The sequence below is a fragment of the Macrotis lagotis genome, chromosome 1 (genome assembly GCF_037893015.1).
Source record: "Macrotis lagotis isolate mMagLag1 chromosome 1, bilby.v1.9.chrom.fasta, whole genome shotgun sequence".
In the NCBI taxonomy this organism is placed as follows: domain Eukaryota; kingdom Metazoa; phylum Chordata; class Mammalia; order Peramelemorphia; family Peramelidae; genus Macrotis; species Macrotis lagotis.
This window is the reverse complement of record NC_133658.1, coordinates 236,120,824-236,134,668: the sequence shown is the minus strand read 5'-3', so window position 1 is coordinate 236,134,668 and position 13,845 is coordinate 236,120,824. Positions and strand designations below refer to the sequence as shown.

Here is a 13,845-nt window from a genome sequence, read left to right as displayed (position 1 = left end):
TCTTCATTTTTAGAGAGAGTAATTGAGACCCAGAAAGATGAAATGACTTGTCCAAAGTCAAATGGGTAGCAAGAGGCAAATAACTAGGGGGGCTATAGGATCCCCCTTTCCCAGTGAGACCTTTTGTCTCTTCCTTTCCCTTGTTCAACTGATTTTTTTCTTTTAAAATGGATTTGAGGAAGTCCATGCTATTTGCCTTGAATGTGCTTTATGGTATTTTCCAGAACAGGCTAGTTATGGCTCTAGGATGAGTCTTTTAATTTCATTTGTCCCCAGTAGTAATAATCCCTAAAAAACTTCAAAATAATGATTTAGAGTTTCTTTTAAGAACAGAAGAGGAGGAGGAATAGTCCCCCCAATTCTCTGAAGCATTTTCCATTCCGGGTGGCCAGGGAGGAAGTGGAGGGAAATTAGGAGAGGGGAAAAGTGACTATAGAATGGGAGGCATACAATGGAACCAGGGCCCCAGGCTCCATTAGGAGGAAAAGGGAAGGCACCCTGGATTTCTGCAATGGGGGCTGGATCAGCAGGCTGACACATTGGCACCCAGTTATGGCTCTAGGATGAGTCTTTTAATTTCATTTGTCCCCAGTAGTAATAATCCCTAAAAAACTTCAAAATAATGATTTAGAGTTTCTTTTAAGAACAGAAGAGGAGGAGGAATAGTCCCCCCAATTCTCTGAAGCATTTTCCATTCCGGGTGGCCAGGGAGGAAGTGGAGGGAAATTAGGAGAGGGGAAAAGTGACTATAGAATGGGAGGCATACAATGGAACCAGGGCCCCAGGCTCCATTAGGAGGAAAAGGGAAGGCACCCTGGATTTCTGCAATGGGGGCTGGATCAGCAGGCTGACACATTGGCACCCAGCCATGTGACCCAAATCTTTCTAGCTGGGCCAGTGTGCCCATAGAGGACGTTGCCCCTCACTGGGGTCTCAATGTTCAATTACTTTTTCAGTCAATGTTTTCCTTTATGTCTCCTGTCTTTGTGGCAGTTTTGTTATATAATCAAACATTAATTTTGTAGATCGCAGAGATCCAGATAAAAGGAAAAAACAATATTCAGCTAAACAATAAAAAGAGATGATATATGTGATATTCTATATTCCTGGTCCCTCCTTCACTTTTACAAAGCTACTTTTATAAAGGTGCCTTCTCATATCTTTTATGTTCTGAAAAATTTGTAATGACAATTCAGAAAACATTAATGAAAATTTCAAGACATACTTCTTCCCATAACATTCCCAGAATGAAGCCTGTTTGATGAGAAATGTATGTAGATGCCAGTGGTTTCAAATATCATAATCAATAAATAAAGTGGGGAAGATGTGGAATAACTTCAAATGCAGATGTCAGAATCTTTTTAACCATAGAGGAAAGAATAGTAAAAAATATAGATGGGAACTCCAATAGATATTTATCTATCAAAGAAAGGAACATCAGCATAGGGGATTTGCCTCCTCAGCAACAAAGAACTCCCTTAAGAAAGAATATTACAACTTACAACTTGAATTAAGCCCTTCAAAACAGTCTTCAAGAAGAAACCAAAATTGTTGCATTGAAATCCTTCAGATTATTGATGAGTGCATCATTCACACAGGACAATGAGTGAAGAGATTCTTTATGGGGTGGGAAGAAGAAATATTCAGACACAAAATTCATTAGAAACTGAGAAAAGATTTGATAGGACCCAAAGAGTCTACAGAGAAGAGAGATATGTTATGGTGGGAACTCTGTCCATAACATGGAAGGTAAGAAGGACAGTGAGATGTCAATCTCTGAGCAGAGGCTGTAGGACACTGCCAGGTTATGCTTTCCCAAGAAAATTTATAATAAACTAGCAAAACCCCTCTCTTCAAATAAAAGAAAACCAACTTTCTGAATTAATATTTAAACAGATCTATACCAGAAATAGCATTTGGTTCAGTATCACAAGGCTCCTGTCAACCTTCTTTGATATCCTTGATCTACTGAAGATGAGGAAGATTGACTTCAGGAGAAAATATGGTTTAGAACTTAAGAAGGTGTGAGATAGTCCTCCCAATGTACAAATGCCTATATTTGAGACCACTGCACAGTTCAATCTCTTATATAAGTTGTGATCAAAGTTAGCCCCTGACTAACATGACTGGAGAATATACTGCCACCCCTTAGGAGAGCTGTGACTAGGAAGAAGACTCTAGAGCAGCCACACTCATATAAACTCTGGTCACTAGAAGCATGGAAAATTCACATGCAAATCAACTATATTCATTGCCATGTGCCTGATCTTTTTCAGATGATGAGGAATCCTTGCCACTGAGGCATAATGGACTGTTGGGAAATGAAGACCCTTCTAGGGAAGCTCCAAGGCACTTTCTTGCTCAGGGACTCTGCTCGTGAGGGCCATCTCTTCTCTGCGAGTTTCTGTTATTGTAGCTAATCCCTATATGCCTACATAGAGCAATGGAACCACAGTTTGAGCTTTGATGCTTGTGATCCTGTGACTTTCACTCCTACATTGTAACAGGGCTTCTAGAACATTATAAAGATCTAACTTTTGGGGGCAGCTAGGTGGCGCAGTGAATACAGCAACGGCCTTGGAGTCAGGAGTACCTGGGTTCAAACCCAACCTCAGACATTTAATAATTACCTAGTCATGTGGCCTTGGGCAAGCCACTTAACCCCATTGCCTTGAAAAAAAACTAAAAAAAAAATCTAAGTTTTTGCATTTTTTTTGAATCATTGCTTATTGTATCACTAAATTGGACTTTTCCTTTTAGCCTACAATAATATCTGTGGTGCAGTAAGCCATAGGTGTACTACACATGATGGGATTGATGGTCTCCCTTTATCATCAATGTTATAAGACTTTTGAAAAGAGTATAACTATAAACAGAAAATTAGGGTGTTCTGGTTAGAGTGAGAATCAATATAGGCAAGGTAAACTCCATTCAGTAGGCTTTTATTAGGTTTATTTTTATAGCATCAAATAGTATAACAAGAACAAACACATGTACCAGTATCATGTTTTTGGCAATATTGTCCTTAATCTTAGTATCTGTCCACTGTTATCTGCTACCACTTATACAAATAACTGCTATGCCTATTGAAACAATTAGAAGGCTATATCCCAAAAGATCATAAAAAAGGGAAAGACCCATGAGTACAAAAATATTTGTAACAGCTACTTTTGTGATGGGAAAGAATTGGAAATTGAGGGAATGTCTATCAAATGGGGAATGTCTGAAAAGTTGTAGTATATCAAAGAAATAATGAGCAGACAGACTTCAGTAAAGCATGAAAAGACTTTACATTAACTGATGCTGAGTGAAGTGAGCAGAACCAGGAGAACAATGTACACATTAACAGCAACATTATATGATGATCAACTATGATGAACTTAGCTCTTCTCAGTAATACAGTGAACAAAGACAGTTCTTGTGATAGAAATGTCATCTACATCCAGAGAAAGAACTATGAAGTTTGAAGGCAGATTGAAGCATTTAATCTTTTCACTTTAATTTTTTTTGCTTTTTCTTTCTAGTAGTTTCTCCCTTTTGTCCTGATTCTTTTTTCACAAAACGACTAATATGAAATATGTTTGATATGATTGTACATGTATAACTATATCAGATTCTTGCTGTTTTGGGGAGAGAGGAAAAGAAACAATTTTAGAAGAATGAATATTGAAAACTTTCTCTTCATGTAACTAGAAAAAATAAAATACTATTAAGACAAAAAATAGAAATAATTAGTAGAGGACAAAACTGCACATCTTCAGTAAGGCTTAATCATTTAAAAAGTTGCTAATTTTTTCTAACTGCTTGTTTTTTAATAGTTGTAATAAGATGAAGCAATTTTGGGGCATTGAATATGATTTCTATTTCCTACTAAGAACAAATGATTAGTACTGAGTGAGCATTTCAACAGTGCTATTCATATTTGAAGTGAGAATTTTTTTCTATAATTTTACAAAAGTTGGAATGTTTTGTAATTCTTCTTAAATCAAGGTTCAGAAATCCAAGAAGTCAGATTACTTACCTTGCCTGCTACCTTATAGAAAATGAAACAGCACCAAAGGCACTCTGGCAATTGCCAAGTTTACAAATACAAGAAAAGTTATATTTGTACACAACACTAACCCTCTTATTATGGATGTATGTTTCCTCTTGCTTCTCTGTTTTGGTACTTCTCTGTACTAGTAAAGTATATTTGGTGTTCTTCTTGTATATTTGTTGTTTTATACATTTACAAAAATTAATCCCATAGTAAATTGGATTGTTTGGGTTTTTAATGAGATTTACCTAGTAGCCTGGTATGAATAATATAGAAATACAGTTAATATTGGTTTATCAGAGGAAAGTTTTAATGTCTCTGGCTTTAATGTCACATATCTTTTTCAACCAACCATGATCACATATGATGTTGAATAATGTCTATAATTCCTATAAATTATGGAGTCTACAATTGAGTTTTTAACATGATAAAGGATTAATAGAGAAAAATTTGGCTAAACTTGTTATTAATTCCTCTCTGATTATAGGTAAAAGACCAAAACTATTAATGTTCTATCTTTTTTTGGAGGGGAGGAGATGAATATCAAAATTTCTTCATTGTTTCAGAAGTAGGAAGTTTTATTATGTGACATCATTTATTTGATTTGGTGATCATTTCAATTGAATTTAAATGGCCCAAATGTAGGAATTTTAACCAAAGACTTGTCCATTTTAAAGCAATGGGAATGAAGGGAGTTTTGTAATACCTATTGCATTTAATAGTGGTCCCTAAGTTATATATAGCAAAGTGTTGGAGAACTTCATCCAACCTACTTTATTTATTTTGAATATTATAATTTCCCCCCAATCTCACTTCCTTCCCTCTACCCCCCCCCCACAAAAAGCAATTTGTTAGTCTTTACATTGTTTCCATGGTATACATCATCCAAGTTATTTTAAAGCATTATGAGCAATTAATTTTTTACAGTCATAATTCTATTATTTAACTGCTGGACCTGTTTTCTTGAGGTCATGAAGTGCCTGGCAAATAAATTAAACCTCTTTTGTGAGTCTATAATAATATGTAAAAGGACTAAATGCAAACTTGAAGCTCCAAGAAATCACTTAATATATGTTTTTATATGCTTGTACCAAACTGATGTTCTAGTTATATCATTTTGTAGTAATTCTCATTTGTTTTATGTGTTAAGAATTTCATATGTTAGTTGGAAATTATTTTAATGTAAATATTTGAGTTAAAGCAAATGTCACCAACAATTAAGTTTTTGTTTATAAATATTAATATGCAACTTTTTGTTTAAAAATTCTCCTAAATATTGACTGTTTACATTGCATTTACAAAGAAAAAAAGAAAAAGGAATAACCAGAATGAAGTTTTAAAAAAATACAAGAAGAGATAAATTTTGAGATTGTGCTTAATCACAGTAGAACCCTTAAATCTATAGAGAGTATCTACCTAATGAACTTAAAGACTTTGTATAGAACAGTAAGCAGATTCCATGGGGGTTACTACTTAAGCCTTCCTTCTGATCTTTGCCTTGATAAATATCCCTTACCTTGCTTCCTATATATAGATTAAACATGCTGCTTTTCATTTGATTTTACCACGTGCCTCTTCATTGCCTTTTATGCCACTGAGCAACTTTGTTGAGAGATTCTGGTATTCCAAGACTTGAACCCATGGCATCATTAAGATCTAGAGATTTTAAGAGGTCATTTAGAGCAATCCTCTCATTTTGTTGATGAGGAAAATGAGTAGGTGTCAGAGTCAGGACTTGAGCCTATTTATTCTGAATCTATGGACAGCTCCTCTCTAGTAAAGATGCTGCTTCTCTTATAGTCTTTAAAGTGCCATTAGTGGTAACAGACTTTAGATCACATTGACATAGTTCACACATAGTAGAGTGAAAATCCCAGTGAGAGTGGGAGGGGGAAAAACAGAGTAAGTGTGAAGGACTAATTAGAAAAGGGTGACTGTCCTGATAAATACTTGACAAGTTGAGAGTTTAACACTGCCCCAGGGGAGGAATTATGCTAAATAATAACACCAGGTGTACAGGTCTTATGAATTTCATGATTTATGGTGCATTTTGTTCAGGTTTGTCTGTATTATGGGAATCATTGTTGAAAGTACCTGATGACCTGTATCTGCTCTAAATGACTTCTGTCCTATTGTTAGTTCTTGCATAGGGAGAGTTAATCATCAGATTCAGGAACAGATCCAGGTGGCAGTAAGGGGTCAGGTGAGGTAGGGAGACACCTGACACAGGAAAATAAGAAACTACACTGATTCTCAAATTAGAGAAGCTCAGTTCAAGTGCAACCTCTGATACCTTGGTAAGTCATTTAACTTATGTTCTCTTTCCTTTTTATGGTTTTATTTTTTTAATTTAATTTAATAATATTTTGTTTTTCCTATTTCCTATAAAACAATTTTTAATATTAATTTTTAAAAATTAGTTCTAAATTCTCTCCCTCCCTCCTTGCCCCTCTGAGATTCTTTTAGTGCTCTAAATTTCTTTGCCTATGATCCTACCCCAACTACTTTCTAACCAGTTCAGGATAGAAGGCAAAGCCCCTTAAAGAATTGGTCAATGTTGAGAGGAAATGGAAAGGACTCCCCAAAGTGTTCTCACACACTCTAGTCCCACCCATGGTCAGTTGGTAAGAAGTTCTTATGGTATGGGGGAACTAATTCTGAACTTAAAGTCAGAAAGCCTGGGTCAGAGGTGCCACATCCTAACTGTGTCATTCTGGGTAAGTCACTTTACTCGCTGAGAGTCATTTTCCTACAATGAAGAAAAGGCATGATAATGGTATTCCTACTACTTACATCAAATTGCTGCTGAGAAGATCAAATCTAATATTGAAATGGCTTTTCAAATTAAGTGCTAAAAATCTATAGAGAACAAAGGACTGGACCTGTGATTTAATCTGTATAGGATAACCCCAAAGGAGGAAATTCTATCCACCAATGCAGGTCATCACTTATAGTAATGAGGGTTCTGGGGACACTAAAACTTGAAGAGCCATATCCAAAGCCATACAGGTGGTGCTCATCAGTAGGTCTTTCTGACTTTGAGGCTTGCTCTTCTCCAATAGAGTGCTGGACCTGGAGCCAAAGGACCTGGGTACACAAAGAATCAAACATGAATGAACAACCATAACAATAAAATGCCTCTCACAAACAGTTAATATGTTTTATAAATCTATTATTACCCACTTCTTGACCTTGACCACCAAAACATAAATAAATAAAAGTTTTGAGACTTTAGCCTGGATATAACCTGGTGGTATTAGGTTCTTTCATTTTATGTACTTGAAGGCTCTGGAACTACCAGCATCACCTCCTTCTCCTCTTTTTTCCTTTTCCAACCTTTGACAGAATCAAATCATTGCTATTGACATGGGGTTTTTTTTTTAGGTTTTTGCAAGGCAAATGGGGTTAAGAGGCTTGCCCAAAGCCACACAGCTAGGTAATTATTAAATGTTTGAGACCAGATTTGAACCCAGGTACTCCTGACTCCAAGGCCGGTGCCTTTTCTACTATGTTACCTAGCCACCTAGCCACCCCTTGACATGGCTTTTAATTGTCCTAATGATAACCTTAATTAGGGGCCCCTCCAGCAGTGTGTTGGGTAAAAAGCATTACTTTCTCTGCTACTCCATCATCTCAGAAAAGCTTTAACTTTTGTCTCCAGTTTCCCAGTCCCATTTATTTTCCTTGTAACTCTAAGAGTGAAGGCAACTGCCATTACAAAATAAGGGAAAGTCAAGGGGTAAAGACTGACTGATAAAAAAACCAGACAATCAGGGATCCCCAATTGCCTGCAGGTTGGAACCTGGGCCTGCCTGGCTTCTGCCTGTATCTCCCTTCTGGCCAGGCAGCTGGCTACCAGGAGCTGAGCTCAGTTTGAAGAGCCAGATGCAAGATGGGAAAATGGGATTCATTAGAGCTGGGAGGAAGCTATTGATATAGAATAAAGTTTAACAGATACCAGAAATAGGGTATTTACTCCCTCAATTCTTCGTCATACCTAGGAAGGTTGCTAACCATATGGGCTCCTGGCCCCAGGACAAGGGAAAACAGCTTCCTAGATATAGGATTGTCTTCTTGCCTCCCACAGAGCTTTTTGTGTGGGCAAATAAATATGGGCAAATAGGCCACCAAGGATTTTTCTTCATGGACTTCAAATGTATCTCAAAATTTCTGCCAATGAGATATTTCTTTTGGTTTATGTTAAGTACTATCTGACCATAATCTTTGGTATTATCTGGAAGAGCAACATATTAACTCATTAACTTTCTAAAGTATTAAGCTTTTTTAGATAAGTCCCTGTCACCTAGCTTAGAATACTGGAATATTGCAAAGTTAGTCACTTATGTCCATATGTCTCCTCCACTGGATAGTCAAAGAAAGGCAAAACTATCACCATCCTCAAGGAACTCATATTCTAACAAGGAATATTATATAAATAACTAGGTATATAGGCTATACATATATCTGAATATATATATATATATATATATATATATATATATATATATATATAGAGAGAGAGAGAGAGAGAGAGAGAGAGAGAGAGAAAAGAGAATGGAAAATAATCTGAGAAAGAAAGATACTAGTGGATGGGGAAATGGTAAAGGTCTCCTGAAGAAGGTGAGATTTGAACTGAGTCTGAAAGGAAGGTGATTATGATGGCAAAGAATTCTAGACTTGGAGGAGGACCAATACTAAGTCAAGAAGAAAGAAAATGGTTATAACAACTAGAGAAACATAGTCTGACCACAGAATGTGTAGCAAGCTTTGATCTAGGGTAAGTGTTCAAGAAAGGTTCAAAGCATGAGATAATGTCTAGCTATGGTTGCAATGGGGAGTCATGCATATACAAGATGGTAAAGGGACAAAACCCCTCAGAAAACATTTATTAAAGAAATTCTATGTGCCAGTCACTGTGTTAAGTACATAAAGACAAGCATAGAAAGAAAGAGATGGGGGGTGGAGCCAAGATGGTGACAAGAGCAGATCGTGTCTTAGGTGCTCTCTCATAAATCTTTGAAACTAAGGACTTTAACTAAATTTTCGAGAGACAAAGCCCACAAAGGGACTCAATGAGGCAGTTCTCCTACTCAAGGTAACCTGGAAAAGAGCAGAAAGGCTCTGCTCCCCGGGGTTGGAGGGGTGGCCCTCCAGAGGGGTGGCTGGCCAGAGGAAAAGAACTTCAGCCTCCCAGAGGCAGCCCCAGGGCAGCAGGGGAGTTTCCTGAGCTATGCCCCAAGGAGCACTGTTCACAAATTGGGGGAACAGGGGGAGACCTCTGCCAGAGTGCACGCGAAGTCCAGCCCTCAGGCCACACAGCCAGCAGCATGGCCACTGCATTCCAGATCCAGGAAACATAAGCAGGCTGAGCCAGTAAGTAGGAGCCCCCAGGGCATGAGTCCATTGAAACTAGGGAGGGGAGTGAAGAGAGAGAGACTTCGGAGCTCTGTCCTCTGCCCCTGGAACAGGACTCTGGGGCTCTGAACACATTCAGATCCTGATCGCAGTCTAGGCCCCCCCATAGAACAGCAGGGGCCCCCTCCACCTCAGCCCTGTAGCAGAGGGGGGCACATATGGTCATTCACAGACCAGGAGAGAGGACAGAGCCTCACACACTGAGACCCTTGTGGGAGTGTCCCAAAAGCTCAGGAAGCACCCCCAAAACAGGCTTAGGCTGGGAAAATCAGCAAGCAGAGAAACAAGAGGAACGCCACTGAGAAATACATTATCTATGATCCCAAGAAGGATCAAAATACTCAGTCTGAAGATGAGAAAGCACAAGCTCCTGCATCTAAAGACTACAAGAAAAATAGAAATTGGGCTCAGGCTATGACAGAGCTCAAAAAAGACTTTGAAAATCAAATGAGGGAGTTAGAAGAAAAACTGGGAAAAGAAATGAAAGAAATGCAGGAAAAACATGAAAATTAAGTCAGCAGCTTAGTCAAGGAAATAAAAAAAAAAAGAAAATAGCATGCTAAAAACCAGCTTAGGTCAAAGGGATAAAACAGTTCAAAAAGCAGAATTGGCCAGATGGAAAAAGAGATAAGAAAACTCTCTGAGGAAAACAAATCCTCCAAAGAATAGAACTCAGGGAGATTGATTAATTTACAAGAAATCAGGACTCATTACTTCAAAACCAAAAAAAATGAAAAATTAGAAGAAAATGTGAAACATCTCACTGAAAAAACAACTGATATGGAAAACAGATTTAGAAAAGATAACTTAAAAATTATTGGAATACCTGAAAATCTTGATCAGGAAAAGAGCCTTGACATAATTTTCAAAGAATTACTACAGGAAAATTGCCCTGATATCCTAGAAGCAGAGGGCAAAATAGAAATGGAGAGAATCCACCGATCCCCCCAAGAAAGAGGTCCCAAAAAACCAACCCCTAGGAATATTATAGCCAAGTTACAGAACTCCCAAATCAAAGAGAAAATATTACAAGCAGCCAGAATGGCACAATTCAAATACTGTGGAGCTGCAGTCAGGATCACACAGGACTTAGCAGCAACTACATTAAAAGCTCATAGGGCTTGCAATACTATATACCAGAAGGCAAAAGAGCTTGGAATGCAACCGAGAATCAACTACCCAGCAAAAATGAATGTCCTCTTCCAGGGAAAAAGATGAACTTTCAATGAACCAGGGGAATTTCAAATGTTCCTGTTGGAATGGCCAGAGCTGAACAGAAAGTTTGATCTTCAGATACAGGACTCGGGTGAAGCACAGAGAGTGGAGGAGAAGAGGAAAACATGAGGGACTTAATGATGATGAACTGCATGTAATCCTGCATAGAAAAATGACACTGATAATACTCATATGTACCTTCTTAATTAACAGAGCAGGTAGAAGGAGCTTTTATAGATGAAGCATAGGAGAAAGTTGAATTTGAAGATAAAATATGGTGTAAAAATGGAGTCAATAGAAAAAAGGGAATTGTAATGGGAGAAAAAAAAGGAGAGGGGTAATAGGCCAAGATATTTCATATAATAAGATTTTTCTTTATTACAATGAGCTATTGCAATGATATGGAAGGGGGGAAGGCAAGGGGGAATGAGGGAATCTTCTCTCTCATCAGAGGTGGCTAGGAGAGGAAACAGCATATATACTTAATGGGGTATAGGCATCTGGAGTAAGAAGGAGAGGGGGGACAGGGGGAAGGGGGGGATGTGAGTGATGGAGGAGAGGATGGACCATGGGGGGAGAGTGGTCAGATATAACACATTTTCTTTTTTACTTCTTGCAAGGGACTGGGATTGTATGGCCTGTCTGGGACCATAGGGCCAGGTGGATGCTGGGCCTAAGCGGTAGTAGGGGGGCTCAGGGCCTCTTGGCCCCAGGACCAGGGATCTGTCTGCTGCACCACTCAGATACCCTACAGCAGAGTCAGAGTGAAAGGAGAGAGAAAATATAGTACATGGTAGTGGAGAAATACGAAAGGAGGGAGTTGCAATCAGCAATGGCAATGGTGGAAAAATATGGAAGTAACTTTTGTGATGGACTTATCCTAAAGAATGTGATCCACCCACGACAGAGTTGTTGGTGTTGGAACAAAGAGTGAAGCACATTTTTATTATAATTTTCATTTGGGGGGGGGCAGGGCAAATGGGGCTGGCTGGCCTGCCTGGGACCACATAGCAGGGTTATCGTTGGGTGTCTGAGGCCGGATTTGGACCTGGGTGCTCCTGGTTCAAGGACTGGTGCTCTCTCTACCACCCAGCTGCCCCTACTATTATTACTATTTTATTTTATTTTGGGTCTTTTTTTTTCTTTTTTTGGTTTTTGCAGGGCAGTGGGGTTGGGGTGGCTTGCATGTCACATGGCTGGGTGATTGTTGGGTGTATGGGACCGGATATGGACTCAGGTGCTCCTGGCTCCAGGGCTGGTGCTCTGTCCATTGCACCACCTCGCCATACCTGCAATTATTACTATTATTTTTTAATTTTAATTTTTTCCTCTCCCCTTTACTTTATCGCTTAAGCAAGTCTATTTTTGGTGGGGAGGGGTATTCTGCTTACTCTTAAACAAGAATACTTTATTAATGTATAAAAAATTGTACAAAATGAGAATAAATAAATATTAAATATTAAAAAAAGAAAGAGAGCTAGATGAGACCTGAGGATATCTAGAAAACAGAGATAGTATACATAATGCTATAAAAGGTTATAATGGGCAGGAAGGAGGTGTAGTAGATAGAGCACTAGGCCTAGAGTCAGGAAGATGAATTCAAATCTGGCATCAGACCCTGAGCAAGTCACTAAACCCTATTTGCCTCAGTTTCTATATCTTAAAATGAGCTGAAGGATCATTCCCAAGAAAACTCCATATGGGATCAAAGAGTTAGATACAATTGAAAGGCTGAATAACAATAAATTAATAATCATAAGAGAATGTTATTAGAAATATCTAAATGTAGTTTCTGGAACCATGGTTTAGGAGCAGGAAAGGGAATAAGCATTTATTAGACCTCCTATCATTTTATTCTCAAAACAACCTGGGAGGTGGAATGCTTTAGTTGAGTGACTTGTCCGGGATCACATAGCTAGTAAGTGTCTGAAGTTCATTTTAACTCACATCTTCCCATCTCTAGGCCTATCCCTCTATCCATTGGGCCACCTAGCTGCCTTTTTTTTCAAGGCAATGGGGTTAAGTGGCTTGCCCAAGGCCAAACGGCTAGGTAATTATCAAGTGCCTGAGGTGGGATTTGAACCCAAGTACTCCTGACTCCAAGGCCAGTGCTCTATTCACTGTGCCACTTAGCTGCCCCCTGCCTAGCTGCCTTTTTAAAAGAATATTGACCATCAAGTATGTGAAGGGTTCAATTGGAAAGGAGATTAAATTTATTCTGCTTGACCTTAGATATGAGAATTAGCTCAAAAGGGTGAAATTGGACTAAATGACTTCAGACAATTGTTCTAGATCTATCATTCTATGATTTTGAGGTTCTAAGTTGCAGATAATTAGAAGAAAAATTTCCTAGCAACCAAAATATTATGAAAAGGAATGATATTGGTAAATTGTAGGTCCCTCAACGTTAGCACCCTTCAAATAGAGGTTGGGCATTTTTCAGGTATGTTTTGATTCTGGCTCTTGGTGGATAAACTTTATACTGAAAGAAACAAGAGAGGTAAAAGGGAGAATGCAGAGAATTGAAAATTAAGAAGTTATACTCAGGAAAAAAAAATTTAGGAACCTAAGGGGGAAGAATGAGCAAGAATTTTGGGGGAAAAAAGAGGAAGAAATAGAAAAGATTTTGTCATTGAGATCATATATATATATGTGTGTGTGTACATATATATACATATATATATATATATATATATACATATACCTTAACTTTTTGATTTTCCTTTGTAATAATTTCATCCTTCAAAAGGTAGAGGAGTTGATTGCTATTGTGGAAATGATGGGAACATTGAGAGGAAATATTCCATCTTAGATGTTGTGGCACAGAAGAGTAAATCTGAATAAAGTTTGATAAATTCAGCAGACTTCCAGTGTATTTCAAAGAGTTCAAAGTCAGGTAGAATACCAGAGAGTAAAATATTTCAGTAAAATACTTAACCCAGGAGGTATGGGAGAAACTCAAGAATTAAATTCTGAAGACACAGGAAAGCAAGTCCAACAAAGAGGAAATCTGGGATTTGTCTAAAGAGACCAAAATGAACATGCAGAGAGCTCACTAACCAAACCAATTTTTTTTCAGTGTGCAAAAGATTGAAGTAAAGCCAGATAATGAAGAATGAACAAATGAACATGTAAAAAAATAGGAATACTAAAGCTTAGAATGAGCTAAAGCTGGAAAC

General features: G+C 38.1%; 1 pseudogene; it reads left to right on the top strand.

The window, feature by feature from the left end:
• The first annotated feature begins 1,312 nt into the window (after nucleotides 1-1,312).
• LOC141515455 (suppressor of cytokine signaling 5-like) lies at nucleotides 1,313-2,924 on the top strand (annotated as a pseudogene).
• Nucleotides 2,925-13,845: the final 10,921 nt, after the last annotated feature.